Below are 22871 nucleotides of genomic sequence, written 5' to 3'. Positions count from 1 at the left end.
TCCCCCCCCCCCCCCTTTTTTTTTTTTTTTTTTTAGCCAAAGGTTACAATTTTCATTTGAACAGATAAGATAATCTAAACTGGAGACAGATAGCCAGAATGCTGCAGTCTAGATTTTCCTTCATTTGAAGTGATGGTCTCCTCTTCTGTCTTAATTATCACACGGTACCAGCATTTCTTTAACAGCACACGGTGGGGGGGGGGGCGGTGAGTTATAACATAAAATGCTGTGTTTATTTAAAATAGAAAGCATAACTACCTCCAGAAAGCATAACTACCACCATCACCTCAACAACCAAAATTTCTTGTTAAAAATAAGTGAACAAAAGTAAGCTAAAAAAAAAAAAAAATTCTGAAATTTCATTAGATTTTTAAAAATCTAGTGTTAGTGAATACTATTATGGCATTTCATTCAAGTCAAATCAAAGTCAGATAACATTTCTAGCTGCCCACCAACATGGACCCCTTCCTCCAGGAACTCAATCATATCAGTAGGTGTTTCGAAGGCTCACTGGGAAAACTTTCCTCCTATCATTCCGAGGTGTTTTAAGCAAGCGGAATCCTGGGAAATAAAAAATAAAGGAAGGTGCCACAGCAATGATGCTCCATGTATGGCTTGGAATCCTGACTTGGGAGAGTCAGAGAGTTCAGTGTGAGGTCTGCTTTGTCTCGTATCACCTCCTTTATTCTTCCTGAGCTCCTTCTTAACCATTGCTCAGACTCTCATTTCCTGAGAGAGTGTATTAGCTTCTGTTGCTTCATAACAAATCACCAGGAACTTAACAGCTGAAAACAACATTCATTTATTAGCTCAGAGTTGTGCAGGTCAGAAGTCTGGCAAGGGGTGACTGGGTCCTCTGTGCAGACTATCACAAGTAAGAAATCAAAGTGTTGCACTGGCTGAGCTCTTGTCTAGAGGCTCTGGGGAACCTTGTCTAAGTTCATTTTTCTTATTGGAAGAATTCAGTTCCTTTCAATTGTAGGACTGATGTCCTCATTTTCTTGCTGGCTGGCAGCTGCTGGGGGCTGCTGTCAGCTCCTAGAGATTTCTCCTGGGTCCTTTCCATTGGCTTCCTCAGACAGTTCACAACATGGATGTTTGCTTTCTTCCAAGCCAGCCAGAGCTTGCCTCTTTCCTCTTCTTCCACGAGACAGAGAAAACTCTGATTTGAAAAAATGTGTACGATTCAGTTAGGCTCACCTAAATAATCTCCCTTTCTTAAATTCAGCTGTACCATGTAACATCAGCTAATCACAGGTGTAAAATCTATTATTTTCACAGTGCCAGGAATTAGAGCAGAAATTTTGGGGGCCATAATAGACTTTAGCCTGCCACAATAAGATATCATCTAAAGTTATCCCAATATTTTAAAAATAACATTAGGGTAGAATAGAATGTGTCCAGAGGCTATACATTCAAATTTTTAAGTATATTGTTAAGTACATATTTACCTAATTGATGGAATTTGTGGGAAAGACATTTCAGGGGTAGCACAATAAAGCATTTTGAGCTAACAGTGAATATGTGAGGCTGTAATGGAAGAACATAGAAATCATGTTCTGTATAAATTTCTGGCTCACATGATCAATATGCTAGTGTTTAAGTTAAAAATGTTCATATAACGCTGGTCTATTATTAAAATTGGTGGTATTGTGGTATTTATACTGATGATACAATTGGAAAGAGGTAAAGTGAGTGTAATTTCCATGGACTTATGACTGTTGTGTGCCTCCTGGGTTCCCCTTTCTTGAGTGAGAATGTGTAAAAACACTACCCTATGCTTGTTCCATCATTAAATATTGGGTATATGGGGAACAGATAGCTCATATCTTCATTTCTCATGTCTTAGGATCAAAATGAATATTACCAAACAAGTTGTACTTGAGGAACTGCACCCAAGGAGCCTCATGTATACCTTTGCTGGTTTATATGAGCAGACACTGGCCCTTGAGCAGATGCTACAATGAGAAGAGACTAGGAAGTCTTCGGGAAGAGAAAGAGTGCATCTTCTTGTGGGAGGGTAGAAGGGATGTGAATTTTTGTAACCAAAGGGTGGGCTGTGATACACTGCATTTTCCAAAGACACTCCCCGTGCTCTCCTTACAATGAGTCTCTTTGTGGTCAAATGAAAGTCAGATCACAGTTTTTAACTGCCCTTGATATTCCTTGATAACCTTGATATTCCTCTCATTGAGTGGTGAAGCCTGTGTCTCCTCTCCCTGTACTGGGCAGACTTTTGTGACTATCTCAACCAACAGAGTACGAGGAAAGTGACAGTACTTGACCTTGAGGCTAAATCATTAAAATGCAGTGTACCTTCACTTTGCCCTATGGGGACACCTGCTCTTGGAACACAGCTTCCATGCTATGAGGAAACCTACAATAGCCCACAAGAGAGACTACATGAAGAGGCCACATGCAGTTCTGGTTGACAGCCAAGCTGAGGTTCCAACCAACAGTCAGCACCAATCACCAGACACATGAATGAAGATAACATGTAAATGAAAATGCCTCCAGAAAATTTTTGCTCCAGCCATTGACTTATCTTTGGCCCTGCCTTAAAGTCTTCCCGGCTGAGACCTCAGACATTGTGGAGCAAACACCAGCCATTTCTGCTATTCCCAGTCTGAATTACTAACCCGCAGGATTTGTGAGCACCATATAGTGATTGTTTTCACCATGTTTGGGGGAAGTTTATTATACAGCAATAGTAACTGGAACACTAGAAAATTAGAACAAATTATATGGATGAACAACTGTATTTCAGCCCTTTGCTTTATTCAGGTAATTCTCTGATAATGCCCTCTCAGAAAAAGCTAAGAATCATGATTGTTATAAATATTATGGAAGCTATTTCTGAAACCAACAAAAGCTATCTCAGAGTTAAACTGGCACATTTAATGATAAGGGCAAAATAATTTAAATAAATGATTATAATTAGTATAACATTTTCAAGTTTTTATTTTATTGGCTAGTTCCTAATATTTTTATTTGTACTGCTTATAATTTATGGTAGATTTCTATGTTATACTGATATAATTCTGATCTGGACACTGCTGACAAGATTAAATTTCACTGTGCTATAGAATAAGGCTAAATAGCTCATCATCCCCTCAAGAAAGAATATGTGCCTCTATAACTACTTTAAGTCTTGTCATAAGCTGAGGGCAGGAAACAAGAAGCTGGAGGCTCTGTAAGAGACCTCATGGGAAGCACCCATGGGAAGCTGATAAAAAGCCTATGCTGCAATCATGGCTACAGTGGCTGGAAAAAGAGATGAGACTAAGAGTATTTGAAGTGCTCAGATGGGCACAGGACATGTCTGAGACCATATCTAAAATCCTAATGATAGGAAGCTCCCTTGGATAAGAATTACCAATGGAACAGAGTAATTTGTTGGAAAGGCCCTCAGGCAGTGGGTGGGAAGTTTGGTTAGTGAAAGTGGGTGAATTAACACAAGAGCCTTGAATACATAACTTACAGTGTACCTTAATGGTACCTTGTTCTTCTTAAGGCAGAAATTTAAAGATACTTACAAGACCACCATTGTCATAGTATAGTAGAAAAAAGCATTGGTAGAAAAGAGGTTGGTTCCCTGGCTAATTTTTACCTTTTCAAGTTAATTTGCTTTTTTCCTGGACCTTAAGCTTGATATATTGCACCTAGACACCTATGTTACACTGTCTCTTTTAGAAAGATTGTCAGAAAAGTTGTATTTGTTAGTGACCATGCAGTATTATTTATAAATTATCTCATAGAGGCCCTTAGTTATCATAAAAGAATAATTAATTCTCTTAGATTTATTTTTAGGGATAATCTTACTGCTTTTCTCCATTGGTAATCTGACCTGGGTTTGCTTTGGGTTATAAAACGAGTGATCTTTAGCAAGTATTGTTAATTTATTCTTGTCTGCTGATTTTGAGATCAAAAGCTTCCCTTGAGGTCAATATTGGAGATCTGCAAGGTGCCTTAGTAAGGCCCAGTACCAACCCGAGAGGAAAAGCAAGAATCTTTCCTCTGACACCTGGAGAAAGATGATGGTCTCCTGACTACCACTTTCTATTTCCACTTTAAGGTGGAAAATAAAGGTGAGATGCAATCAAATAAGGTAAACATGCAGAAAACTCAAGACAAAGTAAACAACAAAGCAGTAAAATCAAGCAGTGAAGTAACAAAATAGAAATCTTAACTAGGCAAAACTTCTCAAAATGTCAATGGCTTTTGAAAAATTTAGAAAACTGAAGAAAAAGTCCATTAAAATCAATCAACCAACCAACCAACACAAAAAACAACAGAGAATTCCTGACTGCCAGGTGTGGCATTCTGGGTGAGGAGCAAGCTATCAGGAAGGGCTAGATAATTCTCCTTTAGAAATGGTACCATCATGCCTCTGTTACTCAGGGGCAGAGCTGGGCAGTCAGTTTCTGTGCCCTAAGAAGAATTTATTGCACTGTAGGTCATAATGAATTTACCTCCCTCATCTCAGCCAGCACAATTTCAGCCCCCAGACACCATTTCCAACATTTTGGGGTTTTTCTTTTCAGAAACAAGTGATTCAGTGCAGACATTTCCCCTGAAGTTATATACTTGTGGGTGAGCACAAACCACCCACCCTAACACCCAACACCACTGTGGGACTCAGCACTAGAGGCAATTTCAAGATGTTCCGTGCCTTTTCTTATCACAGCATCATGTAAACTTATGCCATCGCATTTCACTACCTGCTTTCTGCTCTGAGCCTGAGACCCCCATCTATTCTAATCTTTCCAAAAACCTCCTCTGTGCTCTCCTACCCGCCCACCCCCAATCTCATTTTGGGTTCTTATCCTCCAAAATAAGAGAGCTACTGCTTCCATAGCCTCCTGCTGGACTGGATGCCTTAAGCTCTGGAGATTTTCAACAGCAGAAACTTTAGGTCAGAGATGGAAACCAACACCCTCTAGGGAGGAGTATCTGAAGCAGAAAGATGGGAGTATCTGAAGCCAGTAGACGGGAGAATGCATCCTGAGAAAGGATCTGACTGTGAGCACAGAGGAAGTGTTTGGCCAAAAGATTCAGAGACTTTAAGACCAAAGGATAGAGGTGTGAAGAGGGGAAGAAGGAACTAACACTCTCCCTCCCTCCTCCCACTTACATCTTATGAATTAAGCCTTTCACACACACACCAAAATGCTGAATCAGATCTGTCTGGGGCTTCACTTTAAGGTAAGTAATGCTTTTAAATGGAGATTAGCTGCCAAATAAAGTAGGGGAGGTAACACATTAGTGTTGAAAAGCAAACTCCTGAGAGATAGCACATAAGTGTGAATCAAGCTCACTCAAAATGTAAATTATGATATCTGACCTCTTCCTGTTGTTTTAGAGGAGAGAGGTTGTAGAAGTAACTATAATAGAGATGGAAAAGGAAAGACCGGTTCTGTGTATATAAATAGGAGGGGTCTTCAAAAAGTTCATGGAAGAATTTGTATTATCTTTCACTTTTACTTTTCCATGAAGGTTTTGAAGTCCCCTTGTATGGTAAACATAAAACAAAGGGCAGGAATGCATGTAAACAGGGTAGTAAAGTTCTTACATTAAACAGAGTGATAGAACTTTAATTTAGGGCAACCTCTCTATGATGGATCAAGCAAGGATTAGTAGAGCCAGCACTGAGATTCAAGACATTTGATTTCAGTTCTAATGTCCTTGCTATTCCACAGAGTTGCTTCCTGTTCGTGGTACCTCGCCGCAGACACAGGAGCAGTGCACAGTGGCTTTTGATGTCCTTCACCATCAAATGATCCCTGTACAGCCTCTTCCACTTTATTAAAAATAGCTGCCTGTCCAACTGAGGGGATATTCTGATGTGAGCTGCCTTTTCTTTTTGAGAAAATAATATCACATAGAGTACTCATGGTCTAGGGCTGATAACTATATTACGGGGAATCATAAAGAAAAGCCAGGATTGCTATATTTTTTAACTTTTGCTATTTATCCCTTAGGTTAGGACAATGTGATTGAGATAATATCATTTGTATATTTTGAAGCTGGAAAAATACGATGCAATCAATCATAAAACAAGTTTTAAAAACTTCAGTGGGTAAGTTAAGGCTCTGTAGCTTCCTAATAATGACAAACATTTATCCAGTGCTTACCATGTGCCAGCCACTGTTCTTAATGACATTAAATGGATCAACTCTTAATCCTTATAACAGCCATATGAGCTAGGTACTATTATTAATATGCATTTTACCAAGAAGGAAACTGAGGCCTAGAAATGTTAAGTAATTTGTCTAGAGTTCACAAGCAAGCGGCAGAGCCGGGACTAGAAACCAGGTGATCTGGCTCCAGAATCCACACTTCGAATATTGATGCCAAACATATCCTCCATTATTACTTTGAAAAGTGAGCATCCTAAATGTGCCTCAATTTTAGATTAAGTACTTTCTGCCATTAACTGACCGTCTGGTTACTGTGTACTGTGTACTGTCCATAGGGACTGTATTTCTTCCCTATCTAATGGGCTTCCCTAGCTACTAATTGTTGTATTTCATTTTGATAACTCTATTTTTTCCATTGTTTTTCATCTCTAGCAGTCAAGAGCTGGGTCTCTGTCTCAGTCCCAAATGTAATATGAGCTTGGGATATACTCTTGAAAGATGTATCTAATTTATTTAATAAACGGATGATCACTGAATGAGTGAATTATCACATGACATAGCAAAATGTTTATAAACCTGATTGGAATAAATTTCTGGGAGAGGAGGTTCTGTTCAAAGCTTTCCCTGAAATGAACTCTATAGAGAGGTCATGTAGGAAAAGTACAGGAATGTAGCTAGAGAGAGGAAGTGAGAGTATAAACTAGCACATTTTAGTAAGTTAATTTCCCTGGGCTTTATTTCCTTACCTCTGAAATAAAGTTTTGGCCTATGATTTCTTTGATCCCTCTCAGTTAAAAATTATATGATGTTAGGATTCTATAAATTACAACAGAGTTTTGATGACCAATTTTTAAGTCTTAAGCATCCTGTTCCTGTCAGTTGACCTTTGCTGGGTTCTTGAATACCAAATCTTTCTCTTTCTTTCTCTCTCTCTCTCTCTCTCTCTTATTCTCCCTCCCCTCGCCTCTTTTTTTCAAAGAAAAAAATTATTCCCCAAGTGGTACAGTTATTTCTTAGACTCTCTCACAGCTGAAATTATTTACCACATGAAAACTCCAAACCAAGTAGTGACATATCCCTTGTAAAGTATTCATAAGCTATTCAAGCAACATTAAAAGTGGAAAATACGTCTTTTCTCATAAGGGGATGCTGGCAAGTATTAAATAGACTTCTATGAAGTTCAGAGGGTGAAAGCCATATTACATCACTATCAAAGCTAGATATTTTCCTTCAAATAATGGGTAACAAGAGAGCCATCTTTGGTCCTTGCTGTGCATGTGGAAATCTCTTGAACAACAATGGAAACTTTGAATGAAGAACTGAGCATAGAATCCTTCTTTTACTTATTTATTTATTTGATTTATTAAATCTGCCTGAGCCTCTGGAGACACGAACATACTGTAAAAAATACCAGTGTGCATAAATCTCAGTCTCTTTCCCAACTTCACAGTTGGGATTCTCCATATCAATCAGACAAAAGCCTGAATTCAGCACAGGATATTAATGAAAGTTGTACTCTCATTTTGCAGTCCTAAACAAAATTACATTTGTTAACACATTTTCCTCTCTGATCACTCTCCAGAATGCCTCAGGTTTTCTAATGTTTATTTTGTTTTTCTAATTCCTTTTCTGTTTCCAAGGGTCAATTGTACTACAAAATGAAGAAGGGTTGATGGAAGCTTTTTTTCATCAGGACTCTAGTCTTAAATGCATTTTCCTTGGGAACTATGACCCAAGGCACTAAAGAGAACTTAGAGAAAGAAACTGGCTGGTAATTTTCCTTTGTAATGTATATCCTGACTATTATTATTATTGATAATTATATTTGTAGTAGATTGAATTATGTCCCCAAAACTCATTGTACCTTGAATTGTGTTCCCCAAGTTTTATGTTTTAAAAACTTAGCCCCCACTCTGACTGTTAAGAGGGTGGGAAATCCTATTATGGTAGTTGAAAGGTGGAGCCTTAAAGAGGTGATTAGATTGTAGAATCATGCAGTAGTGAATGGACTAAAAATGGTGGTCAGGGGCACGGTTCTGAGGGCTTTAAAAGAGGAGAGTCTGTCTTTCTCTCTGTTTGCAATGTGAGACCCCTGAGTCACTGTCACCACTACCAGGTAGACTTTGGATTTCCCAGCCTCAGAAACTGTAAACAATAAACTTCGTTTTCTTTATAAATCACCCAGTTGCAGGTATTTTGTTATAAGCAACATAAAATGGACTAATACAATATTATTATTAGATCTACTGAAGCAGGAGGTATTGATTACCTACAGGACTTGGTTACCTATCTATCCCTGGTCTTGAAGCAAGGTCTGACATTTCTAGGGGTCATTTAATAGAAAAGCCAGCATCATGGGCATGCCATTTGTGCAGTCACACAGGGCCCCACAGTTAGAAGGACTCTATGCTTTGTTTAATGCTTTGCTACTATTGTCTTCAAAGTCTTAATAATTTTTGAATAGGAGGCCCCACATCTTCATTTTGTTCTGGGCCATATAAAGTATGTAGCAAGTCCTGTTAAGCGTATAATCTAATTAAGTAATATCAGTGATGTCATAGATGTCAGTTTATTTCTGCACTAGGGCTAATTAAACTAGAAAAGCAGTAACAGCTGCCATTCAATGGTCTACATGTACCCAGAATTGTATAATGGACCAAGTTCTTGATATACAATATCACCCTGAAATCTGAAGATGTTATTTTTCTCATTTTTAAGGATAAGAAATCTGAGTCTCAGGGACTTTAAATAGCTTGCCTAAAGGTACACAGGCAGTAAATACTGGATATAGAACTTGGATGTTTGTCTTTAGTTTCTAAGATCTGTGCTCTTTCCTGTATGCCATGCCACTTTCTGTAAGTATTTGCTTTAAACTCATGTTGGAGCATGGATTCATAGGTAAGAACACACTGCAGGTGTAGTCTATGGGAGTTTCAGGAAGACTCAGATGGGGTTCATCAAGCAAAACCTGAAATGTCATAGGGGAATCTATTTGACCTATGTGTGGTATCCTAAATGTGAGAGGATTTCTTAAACCATGTTAAAACAAGATACCTCAGAGTTGATTTCCTTTGCTTATAAGTAAAGATAGTACTTTACTAATATTCTCTTTGACAATGGAGGCTATGCCTTGAATCATCAGAGCACTTTGTACATAATGAGTCATTAAAAAAGTCTTTGGTAAAAATGGAGCCCTTCTCTACTGACAAGTATTAATACCATTTTATTCTTCTCATGCCATAGGTAACTTAAAGTTTTTCTCTTCCAGTCACTCCTCTTCAAAAATGTTTCCTTTCAACCTCTCCAGTGGCTCCAATGTCATCAATCCTAAGGACATTTTGGACATCCAAGCATCTGACCAGAAGGAAATCTCGTTGCCAAATCTTCCATTCCTTTTGTCTTTCTCCTTACCCTTGATGATAACATTTTTAACTCTTTCCTGCCCTTACCACATTGTGAACTTTCTTTAACATCCTTAGATTTCTTTCCCTTCTAAAAATTAATTTAAATGAATTTGTAGACTAAATATTTGCTGTAGTTCACTTACATTTTTTAATGCTGATTGTGTCTTCTGCCAAAATTGGACTTGCTTTGAGCTCTCATTTTTCATGATTGATTAAAACACAAAAATTCAACCAGTGATATTCCATCTCTTTCACTAATGAGGAACATAGCATGTTTATTTAATAAAGAAGAGCTTATATACAAAGGCAAGTAGCTGCAAAATCTCTTCTACAATGAACAGATAGTGAAAAAGAAGGTCAATTTAAAAGGGATTTGTAATAGGCTGATAAGGTTTATAGTCTTTTTGGAAAGATTGACATGTTATAGTAAATGGAGAAATTAGTCACCAATTTTAAAAGTGCAGAATATAGCTCTATATATGATCTTGTGAAAAATACCATGTTAGCGAATAATTATTGAGAAAACAAGCTCTAAAATTTTTTCTATTGTTTATCTTCAACTTATATGTTTTAGGTATTCAGCAAATGGTTGCTGGACTAGTGGATATATTTGAAAGTTTCCCCTTCTGTTTGTCTTCAGAGAATAGTTTAGGTATTAACCCTCCTCCACCACCCCCCCACAACACACACACATACACCCATGAGAAACAGAATAAAAATTTCAAGGTTATTTATAGTGTACATGATTTTTATTTAACTAGAGCCACATTCTTTTAGATTTTGAGTATATAGGAAAGTTATTATTCTCCCGTTGAGGGAACAATATATTAATTTTCAATTATATCATTTGGGCCATTCTCCAAGGAGATAAAACATCCACCCCACACCCTTTCTTTTAAACAAAATGCAACAGAGAATGAGGAGTGTGGTAATGATGACCCCGACTGGTGATGCTTTCCCTGGAGTCTATCTACCTCTTCCACCATTTCAAGCTCTCTCGAGTCATCCCCTGTCTTTTATTCCTGAGAATATGGAATCTAAAACTGCTCAGAGCTGCTTATCTTCTGGTTTATTAAGGAAATGGAAAAATCCTAGCAAAGTTCAGGAGATGAAGAAAACATCACCATTGATCTTTGAAAAGAATAATAGAATGTGTGAGAGGGAAGGGAGTCACAGACATCACCAGAGGCCTAGCTCTGTATCATATTCGAGCTCCTAACATAGGGCTGGGGCCTGGAGGAGCCTTGGTGAATGCAAAGGTTCTGGGAAACCATATGCTCCTCATGCAATGCAGATTGAAGTGGGATTTTTAGATGTATATAGATTTTTAAAAATACAAGTTTATTTTAAAATCATCATTTAATTTAAAAATCTGTTTATAATTGCAGAGTTTGTCATCCAACAAATAACTGGATTATATGATAATGTAGAATTTCATTTATTTTCCTCATGTTAAGAATAGATTCTTTTTAAGTAATAGGAGAAGAGGTGTGATAATAGGTGACGGTCAAATGTGTGGGCACTGGTGTCAGTCTGCCAGAAAATGAGTCCTATATCCATTTCTTCCTAGCTCTGTGAATTTGGACTAGTTACTTTACCTCTCTCACCTCCACTTCTCATCTGTTGAATGATGATAATAATCTCTAGACCCTGGGGCCATTGTGAGAGTTATATGCATAATTATAATTGAAATATTTAGATAAATCCCTAACACATGACACAATCTTAATAAATGTTAGTACAAGCTTGGTTCTACAACTTAAATTAGTTCTAAGACACTTGCTTGTTAGTTGAATGAGTTTGAGAGACTCGTTCTTTCTTTAGGATACTCAACCTAACCAAGCTTAGGTGGAAGAAGCTCTCTCCTCTGTACCATTGTGAACACATGTTACAAGCATTTAAGTATGAATGCATGGTAATATTCTGGCTATGACTTGAGATTTGAGTGGCGATTTCATCACATGAGTTATTAGCAGTCACTTTGTTGCTTTTAACTGCCACTTGGTGATTCTGTTCTGGACTCTTCCCTTCCTCAACTTACAGCCACATTTCCAGCCAGGCCTTTCTTCTTTCCCTCAAATCCCCAAATGCACATTGCTTGAATGCACTTTATGACAAGTTTGAGACTAAGCCTTCTAAGAGCCAGAATAATGGGCACACACAATCTGAGGGTCACAGACATAAAGAGAATTCTGATTTGCTTATGGAAGCCATTCAAAGGGTTCCAGAACCTATCCACAAAGGCTGTCACATTGTTATACCACATTAAACACAGGCCTGTGCAATATTTATGTGTTTCGTAACTTCAGAAATAACAAAAACCTCAACTGCTTCCAGGCTTTTAATTTCCTTTTGTAACCATGTTAACTGCCTCTGCAATGCAAAATTAAAAGCTAACCCTCAATCCCACTAACCCCTCCAATCCCTCCTCCTCCCTCTAACATCTCCTACAACACCCCCTTAAAAAGTAGTCCAGTCTCTTCTTAGTTCTGTTTGTGGGTGGAGAATTCATTCTTCTCCCAGGCAGATTCTCCAGCTTGGTACGGTCTGTCACTGGTCAGCCTGCCAGTCCAGGCCTGCCAGAAGGCTCAGCCACGGCTGGAGCTGTTGGGGCTTCCCTAGCAGGAGAATGCTTTAAATTTCCTGAGCTGTTTGATATATCACTGTCTTCAGATGCACTTTGGGATAATCTAGGGCCTCCTGTCAAGGAGAATCTAGCTATGCCCTCCCTGAAAGAGGCTACACTCCTCACCCCAGGGGAAAAATAAAAAGGAAAGCATTACCCGCCCCCACCAAAAGGGCTAATTCTGGTTCACAAGAACTAACTGTACTATAAATACAACATATATTCTGTAAATAAAAGATAGGAGGATATAATTATCTGCAAGCCAAAATGCAATTTCTTGAAATTTGCCTTGATTTCTCTCCTCTTTCTGTGTTCCTCTTCCTATTTATCCAGTGTGTTCCTCATTTCTCCCGGTGTTCTTGCACCAGCATGTATGACCTTTACTCTCAATAGAGTTTCCACAACATTCAATAGGCCTTTTCTATCCACATGGCCTTTATTCTCTCTGACCCAGAGCTTTCTGGACTTGTTTTTTTTTTTTTTTTTAAGTTTGCTTAGCCCAGGTCCCTCAGGTCTTTGTTGAGGTGACTGGCTGTTCAGAAAATCTAAATCGTGCTAACATGTTAAGAACTATTGACTTAATAAGCTTACACTCTGAGGCACATTTCTTTTGGGAATCATGGAGATAAAATATTACTTTCTAAATCATGGAAGAATTCAAGGGGACTGAAGGAGAGAGATTTGGCAGCAAAAGACTAAATATATCACACCAAAAAAATGAGCTATTGAGAGACAGTATGGCATGGAGAGTGACTCCAGATAAAAGATTGATGTTGAGCTTTGGGAAATGGTAGGGGGTATGGAGGGAAAGATTATGGATATTAGTTGAATTTTTAAAGTAAAATTTTATACTTGCAAAGTGAAGTATTACTTTTTGTATTATCAAAGAAAATAAAATTTTACAGAATTTCCTAGGATATTTAGTAATTTGCTACCTTGGGAATTTCTACACTCCCATTTGGGGGGATGGCGTGGTGAGTATATCAAAATCATAAAGAAATAGGTGTTAATTACTTATGCTGCTTCACTGAAGATTATGATGAGACTCAGAATAGAGGAAAATACATGGGATTTAAAGGCAGCTAGAGTTAAAATAAAATTCTTGTTCAGTCCTTACTAAGCTGGGTGATCTTGTATAGGCTTCTTAATTTCTCTGAATCTGTTTCCTTTTCTGTAAAATGGGAGTGTTTCTCATACCTAGCTTGTAACATTGTTGATATATTGTATGCAAAAGGCCTAGTGTAATGCTTTACCTATAGCAAATAGTGAGTAATTAGTAGCTCTTATTAACATTATTATATTTCCAAGAATAAACCCTGTATTATTTAATGGCAATTGGAGGTTACCAGGAAGGACCTGAGCTACTCAAAAAATTTGATTTGCATTTTGAATCATTAAAGTATAATTTAACAACTGTTTACACAGTAATTTTATGCCATTTAAAAATTTATCTTTGTAGCTGCTACTAGACTTAGCACCGTGCATTTTATTTAGTAGGTATTCAGCAAATATTTGCTAAGCTGATAAATTTGACAATTGTAATATGCATATGGGGTACAGGATAATTCTGTTGATTTAGTTAGAACACCCCCAAGCCTCACACCAATGTGCTATTCTTGACTGTCAGCAGTAGAAGTTATGGGGGCACATCAGGTTTTTATTTTCAGTGGAGAAATACATTTGCATGCATGTGTATGTGTAAAACTAAAATGTTCTGGCATAAAGCAAATATCCAAGGGGCAAACAATGAGGAGGTTATTTATTTATTACAAGTTATGGATGAGTTCTCAGGGCTCCCTCATAGCTCAACCATGTGTGAGAGCCATGAAACAAAAAGGTCTTAATGAACATGTGGAAATAAAAGCATCTGTTCTGGTCAGCCCACAAGATAGACATCCAGCACGCTTAAATAGCCCTGTTGGAGGCAAGAAGGTGATTTCTGGGAAGCCTATGTCTTCTGTTATTGCAGAGCACTATGGGACTGGCCCTCATATTTGAATATTAAATTAGTGAAGGCAGAATCTATACAATACCAATGGTATTAGTCATGTCTGCTGGGGCATCCAATACCAGATGTCACTTTTCTGATCTTTCAGGCTCAGCCTTCACTGTTTTTGGCACGTCAGAGTTCGCATCTGAGTACAATTTAGGTTGTAACAATGCAATCAGCATGCCTATTTTTTTTCTTTTTTGCCTTTCTCTCCTGCTATTTTGGGAGCTGAAGCTATGAAGTCCCTCTGCCTATTAATCTAGGAAGTTAGAGCTGATTTTTCTAGGCTCCCTTCCCCTATCTCTTTCGAAGGAATCAGAGAGCCTGCTCTCCACCGCCTTACAAACATTCACTTGTAAGATTTACTGCAAACCTGCAAATAACCATTCTCCAGTGGGAAGTAATAACTTACACTGGGTGAACAGAAAAAAGTTCTGAACCCACTGATTTTCCCACCTGTGCACCTCCTGGGAGGGAGACACTGGTTAAAAAAATGAATGTGTGCTGGTGAACTGTTTGTACTTACTTTCAAGGTTTACTTAAAGTATGATAGTTGGGAATTCACCCATCTGCTTTACCTCTTAAATGGAGGCTAATTTGCAAATAGGCAAGGGGCATAAATCCATGTCTACCTCACAGTTTCTAATCATTAAATAATAAGACTGAAATAAATGTTATCAAGCCCAGGAGACTTCAAAGTTTGGTCTGTGGGCTGTGCTCTTAAAGACCGTTGGACAATTCTCATGCATAATCAGTTCTAGTGGGGTTCCTTCTTTTTTTGGTGTAGTACACTGTATGTGACATTTGCTTGAATGGCATCTTTTATTTGGATTTTGAGCTTTCTGAGAGCAGACATTATGATTTTGCATCATTACTTAGTATTGTGCTGGGCACATGTTACAACCAAAATACCTTTGTTGAACGATACTGACATTACCTATGTGTGCTTTTGTCACTCCTATAACCCTGTTCAAAAGCCACATCTATTGCCAAGCTCCAGGTCCCACTGTGAAGAGTCTGCTTTTCCCTAGCCATGCATCTTAGAAGTTCTGGCTCTAAGATCCAAAGTTCACTAATTCTGTCTCCAGATGATGTTGGGCGAGCATTTTGAGGTGCTGCCTTAGGAACCACAGAGGAGGGCTGTGAGTGGAGGGTCCTCAGGCAGCACACTCTTTCCCTTTATCCCACTTTCAACCTGAGAGCTTTGGTTTTTACATGCTTTACACATTCTTCCTTTTTAGGTTTTATCTGAAGAAAAAATGTTCTTCAGCTAAAATGAACAATATATTGTTTTATTAGCCAAAAGGAAAAGTAAAGAAAAAGACATGATTTTCAGCCTCCGTTGAAGGTCAAAGATGGCTTCTTCTGAGTAATTGCTGGTAAGGGATATGACAATGAAAATATTGGAGTTTCTGCCTTCCCTTTCTCACGCAATTGTCCTATTAAGCTCCTTCTGAAACTCTCGATTTATTCCGCATACAGGGTTCACCCACTATCACTTGCAAGGTTCGCTAGTGCCACTATTCCTCTCTGAGTTTTCCATCACTCTTCTCTCAGAAATCATGCCAACCTGTAGTCATTCTACTCTGGAGCTTCCTTTCCATCTGAAGGGTTATGGATATACAGTTCTATTTCAGTTGCTCCTGTCATCTGACCTACCACTCAGCTCCAGAATCTGCCTCTGAAAACTCCTTGTGTCAGATTCTCAGCCAAACACAAGTGGCACTTTCAAACTGGGTAATGTGAAGAGAGCTTCACATTAATAACAGGACTACTTTTAAAAGTATGGAAAAAGTATAGGAAGCCACAGAGAGAGCGTACTACTCACCCCGGCGGTGGTAGTAGCACAGGGCTATAACCATCTGATTAAGTGAGAAAGGGAGCTGCTCCTTGAGTGTGAGGACAGAGAGGACAATGTTGACAGGGCTACCTGACAGGAACGCTGACATTTGAGGAGCTTATCTAGACTTTGGCAGGTCAGTGGGGAGATAGGCAGGAAAATAAAAAACTCAACTTTTCCCCATCAGCTGAGACCAAGAGAAGCCAAAGGGCAAGGACGTACAGCAGGTGGGAAAAGTGAAGCATGTATCCATAGGAGCAAATTGAAACTAACTGATGTATTTCTTCAATACTTCTCACCTCTTCAAATAATTCCAGTGCAGTTCTGCTTCTAGTTAGGATGTAGAAGGATGTGGAAGAACTTCATTGACACCCAAACAAGAAATCAATGGGTAAGCCAAAACTTCATACTCATGATGAGCTCTGGGCATAAAGAAACCTAAAACTACTAAAGTTTATTTAAAAGTTTGGAAAGATGGGTGAGCAAAGATCAGAAGACATGTAAGGAAGTAAAAAATATGACTTGTAGTCAAGAGAAAAATAAACCAATGGAAAGATATTCTAAATAAACCAAACATTGAAATAATCAAAAAGGAATTCAAAATAACAATGACAAATATATTTAAGTATCTACAGAAAGAGAGGCATGTGATGGTAAAGAGATAGGTATTTGAGGGATGTTAGAGAGGTTTTGTAACCAAATGGAAATAACCAAATGGAAATGCTAGAATGAGATATATAGTATTTAAAATAAAAAATTTACTGGATGGGATTGACAGCAGATTGAATGGAACAGAAGAAAAGATGAATGTATTGATGTAAGTCAACAGAAATCATTCAAGCTGAAGCAAAGACAAAAATAAGTTTTTAAAGAGATTTTCTGACATATTAAACAGCATTAAGGAGAAGTCCCAGAAGAAGAGGACAAAGAAGAGGCCAGAAAAACTGAAGAATTATTGGCTGAACACCTTCTAATTTGATAAAAAGCAAAACCACAGATTCAAAAAGTGCCATGAACCTCAAGCAGAATAATTACCAAAGAAATGAATTCTAAGCACAAAATCATCAAACTGCTGTAAATTCGACATAAAATTTCAGAAGCAGCCAGAAAAGAAGTCGTATTACATAAAAGAGAGCAATGATAAGGATGACAGCCCCTTCATCAGATGTAATAGAAGCCAGACAAAAGTGAAACAGCATATTTAAAAAGGCAAAAGAAGAGAACTGCCAATTATATATTAGTGAAAACATTTTTCAGAAATGAAAGCAAATTAAAAGCAATTTCAGATCAGCAAACGCTGAAAGACTTTGTTGCCAGCAGACTACAATACATGTTAGGGGGAGTTCTCAGATGAGAGAAAAGGCTACCAGAGGAGAGTTAGGATCTATAAGAAGCAATAAAACCTCTGGAAATAGTAATATAAGAGTAAATATAAAATACTTTTTTTATTTTCTCACTTTTTAAAAAAGTCAACTGACTATTTAAAGTAAAATAATAATAATATATTGTGACTATAGTATATGTGGATGTAAATAGATGATAAACATAAAACAAAGAGCAAGAGAGCATGTAAATAGAGTAGTAAAGTTCCTGCATTAAATAAGGTGATATAACTTTAATTTAGGGCAAACTATGATAAGGTAGGAACACATATTTTAACTCCTACAACAATCACTAAAAAAGAGCTAAGGAAATATAGCATAAAAGGCAATAGAAGACATAAAATATAATATCAGAAAACTACTCAAAGCAAAATAAGACAAAAAAGAAAGAAAAAGGACACAATGAACAGAGGGCACAAACAGAAAACAAATGGCAATATGGTAGACTTTGCTACCCATTAAATGTAAATGGATTAAACATTCAAGTTAAAAGACCAAAATTGTTGGACTGGTTAAAGAAGAAAAACCAAGGCAAACACAGGTTGTCAGTAAAAGGTTAGAAAAGGATGTACCATAAAACACTAAGAACAAGCAAGTTATTGACTATAGAGAAATCAGGCAAGGTAGTCTCAAAAGGAGCATAACAGATAAAGTGGCCATTTAAAATAATAAAATATATTATAAAGATAATATCTTTGTAAATCATAGATAAAAGATATCACAAAATGTTTACAATCCTAAAGAGAGCTTAATAAAACATAAAGTAAAAAAGAAAAAAAGAAAAAATGGCTAAAAGGGAAAATAGAGATTTTAGCATTGTCTCTCATTACATAGATTATGTAGACAAAAAAATATCAGTATAGGTATATATTTGAACATTATTGAACAACTTGGCCAACGATAAGATAATTAAATAAAATAGATAATAAAAACGTCAAATATTTTGAAATTAGACAACATACTTCTAGATAATTCATGGATCAAAGAAGAAATTCAAGGGAAATTAGAAATATTTTGAACTCAATGGTAATTAAAATGCAACATATAAAAATTTGTTGGATGGAGCTAAAGCAGTCCATAGAAGAAAATTTATAACATTAAGTGCTTATATTAGATAAGAAGTAAGAAATTGATGAACTAAGCTTCCATTTTAAGAAGTTAGAATAAGAAAAGTTGGAAGAAAAAGAAATAATAAAAAACAGAAATCCTAGCTAACTGATCAAGAGAAAGGAGAGAGGACACAAATTAGTAATATCAGGAATGAAAGTGTATCTATCACAACAGATCCTAGTAACATTAAAAGCATAATAGGATATTTTGATGAGCTTTATGCTGTTAAATACAAAAATCTTGAAAATAGATAATTATTTGAAAAACACAACCCACCAAAACTGACACATAAAGAAATAGAAAATTTAAGTGAACCTTAATGTATTAAAACCATTCAATTTATAATCAAAACTCTCCTTACCAGGAAATCTCTCAACTTAGATTCACTGATAACATTTGTCAGACTTTTAATTGTGATAAATATAAATAATGTAAAATTCATCATTTTAACCATCTTGAAGTATACAGTTCAGTGGCATCAAGTACATTCACATCGTTGTGCAGCCATTACCACCATCCGTTTCCAGAACTTTTTTCATCTTCCCAAACTGAAACTTCATACCCATTGAATAATAATTTCCCACTCCCCTTTCTCCCAACCTCTGGAAACCACCATTCCATTATCTGTTTTTATGAATTTGATTACTTTGATTACCTCATGTAAGTGGAATCAGATAGCATTTGTCCTTTGTGACTGGTAAAGGGGTTGAGGGAACTTTCTGGGGTGGTGGAAATGCTTCTTATCTTTAATGGGGTGATAGTCACACAAGTATGTACTTTGAACTAGACCTTAAAGTCTGTGCATTTTAAAAGAAAAATTATACATCAATAATGTTGATTTTTTTTTAAAGATGTTCCAACTTCTTTTATTGAAAGAAAGCAGTGAATCCACTGATTAAGTCAGGATGAGGACTAGTACTTTCTACTGTTGTCCTCCCAGAAAGTGGTATAAGAGGCTATATCAGTCCATCTTCTTTTTCTGCAAATTCAGGTGTTCTAATGTCCTTGGCAAGATTCCAGAACCTGTCTTCATATGGAAGACATTGGGGATCCAATGTAAAGTGAGCTCTCCTGGGGTGCTGTGTGTTTCCCATGATTCCCTAAGGTATGCATGAAAATATACTTTTGCAGTCTTTGTTACACTGATTTTAATTAGTTATATCACTTCATATTCAACTTATTAAAAGGGGTATCACACACAAGTTATCTAACTAAAAATAGCACATTTTTCCCCTAATAGTCTAGCAATTTTTTTTAACTGTTTTTGTAATGACAAGCCATTATAGAAGAGATTCACTATTCAGCAGGAGTCTTGATAATAGCAGAATTTTAATTTGTAATCACCCTGAATCCATTCCCTTTTTTTTTCATAAAGAATGGCCTTAAGTCATTCTAGATTGATTCAATCTATATTCTATTTTTAAGCATTCACTAGGAATGAAATTTATATTTCCCTTTCCTAACATTTGAAAGTATAGTCTTTGCAGCTCTTATTTCAAGAAATCTTTTCTTCACTCTAGGTCAAATCCTCTGTGCAGGGATTTGGTAAAACAGGCAAAGCAAGGTATTTACTGTGCCCAGCAACCTTCAACCTGGCATTAGTAATCGGTAGGTAGCAGAGGTGATAAGCAGCCAGTAAATATAATAGGAGTAGGGGCCCATAAACAGCAGAGAGAGGAAAGTAATTTTATTCATCAGGATAAGCTGGTTTACACTATGGTAACTGTCAATCCAGAAATCTCAGGGGATTAGAAAAATAAAGGTTTATTTCTTGCTCATGCTGCATTTCTTTTTTTTTTTTTTTCCTTTTTGTCTTTTTTCGTGTCCGGCAACGGATCGCAACCCTCAGTGTCGCGCCCGTACCGGACCGGGACCGGCAACGGGATCGCAACCCTCGGTGTTGCGTCTGCACCTCGCTCAGCCAGTGAGCGGGAACTGGTCTGTATGTGGGATCCGAACCCTTGGTGGGAGCGCCGCCGCGCTCCCAAGCAGCGCACTGTAACAGTGCACCACTGGGCCGGCCCGCTCATGCTGCATTTCTATCAAAGGTTAGCAGGGATTAGGATATGCAGTCTAAGTCATCCTGACTTAGGAATCCAGACAAATGGAGCTTCCATTATCTGGACAATCACTGTCACTTCCAATCACATTTCACCGGACAAATCACAAATCCTTATTGGAGACAAGAAAGTACAAACCTCCCAAGGTAGGGGAAGATTGGATATTGGGTTGTTGACCACACTGATATTTAAAAATACAGAATAATCAAAAGTCCTTAAAGAACAGTGTGTATCTGCAAGTAGCAAAGTTTCAACACTTCATGAAGGAACTGGCCTTGAAGAACAGATCCAGAGCTCCAATCCCAAGAGATGGAACTGACAAGTGCAAGAGAAACTAGAGAACAAACAGAAACTTGGAAGTCAAAAAATTACATCTCTAGCCTTGCAAACTATGGCAATAGGGATGTGTTACTTGGGTTCTTGCCAGTAGGAACTAGATCTTTAACATCAGAGCATCAATGAGAAGAGCATGGATCTAGGCACAGCTTGAGAGTTAGGAGGCCAACTCTGGGTCATTGTGTGTATTAGTCAGTTTTCTGTCAGTTATAATGAAATACCCCAAACTGGGTAATTTATAAAGAAATGGAATTTTCAGAGCTTCAACTGCATGCTGAACTGCTGTATATACATGTTCTAAAGACACTTCAAATCAACGTGTCCCAACAGAATTTATCATATTTCCCCCAAAACCTGTTTCTCCTCTTGCTTGCCCTAAGTGATTAACTGAGTTACACACGTCAAAAACCTCTGATGCCTCTTTTGCCTCCTGCTTCTTCTAAACACCCAAATCCAGCCAGTCACCAAGTCTTTTTTTTAATTTTTTTTTGTCTTTTGTCTTTTTCCGTGTCCGGCAACGGATCGCAACCCTCAGTGTTGCCCCCGTACTGGACCGGGGACCGGCAACGGGATCGCAACCCTCGGTGTTGCTCCCGCGCCTCGCTCAGCCAGTGAGCGGAACCGGTCCGTATGTGGGATCTGAACCCTCGGGCGGGAGCGCCGCCGCGCTTCCCAAGCAGCACACTATCCAGTGCGCCACTGGGCCGGCCCCCAGTCACCAAGTCTTAATAATTCTAACCCCTTAATAGCCTTCAAAGCTTGCCCAAACTATATCATTGCACTTGTTCTCCCACCTCCACTCTCTCCCCAGCCCCTTCCCCTGTTCTTCATACTGTAACTAGAGGCTTCTTCCTAGAATGTAACACTATCATGTTAATCCTCTTTCTAAAAACTGCTTGCCCTAAGGATAAACTCCAGATTGCTTAGCTGGGCCTTCCTGATCTGGCCTCTGCTAATCTCTCTAACCTTTAGTTGTCAGCCCAGAGTCCCAGCTCCGCTTTCACACTCAAATGAACTCTGCTTTTCCTTTGGCTCTGAGCTCTCGCACATACCCTTTGGATCCTTCTTTTTCCTCCACCAAAGCACCTGAATAGTGCCATGGCTCAGAAAGGCAGGTTGATGTGTCGCCCATCTTATGGTAAAAACAACCAACCACTTTCATGGTTATGGAAGACTATTTTCATGAATAGCTTCCACCTATGTCTATGTAAATACTTCCATTATTCAGTGTTAGACTCAAAAGGCTATAGGTCAGTTTTTCACAAGCCTGTCAGTTTTCTCTGGTCTCTAAACTAGACACAAAAGAGTAGATGCAAAAAAAAAAAAAATTATCTCTAGAGACTTTACTACAATGATGAGTAATTTTAAAATGTAATCTAGGCAAATCTCATTTTTGTTAAAAGTTTAAGATCTAATTATACCCAAACCCCAATGAATAGAATATGCTATTTACTTCTCTTTGAAATCTATTTCATGCTGATTAACTTTGCTTTTTAACTATTGTCTAAAAACAACAACACACAAAAAATATAGCCAGTCATTCTACAAATACCAATCATAACAGAAAGTAGATGAAAGAATGTTGATTGATTTTTTTAGGTCCATCACCATTACCAGAAATTCATCCCAAGCCTCTTTCTTAATGGAGGGCCAGTAAAATGGTACAAATGAAGAAAAATAGATTATTTTTATTAAACTAAAACAAAATCTCAAAGCCTGATAATATTCAATGTTTAAAAAAACATACTTTTATGTTGGGTTTAATATTTTAACACAGAAAACAAAATGTTTATCTTAAATAAGTGCATTTCATTATTTTCTTATTAAATATATTAGCCACTGAAAATAGCCCCAACTTTGAGGATACTAAGTCTAGATATTTTTGTATTGTATACAAATTATCAAACGTTTCTTAACTGCAAAAGGAAGCTCTGAGAGAAATGATAAATGTATTAGAACATGAATGTTTCTATCTCATCTGCT

Source organism: Galeopterus variegatus, unplaced genomic scaffold (genome assembly GCF_000696425.1).
Source record: "Galeopterus variegatus unplaced genomic scaffold, G_variegatus-3.0.2 Scaffold193, whole genome shotgun sequence".
Taxonomy (NCBI): Eukaryota; Metazoa; Chordata; class Mammalia; order Dermoptera; family Cynocephalidae; genus Galeopterus; species Galeopterus variegatus.
The sequence above is the reverse complement of the archived record's forward strand: the minus strand, read 5'-3'. Positions refer to the sequence as shown.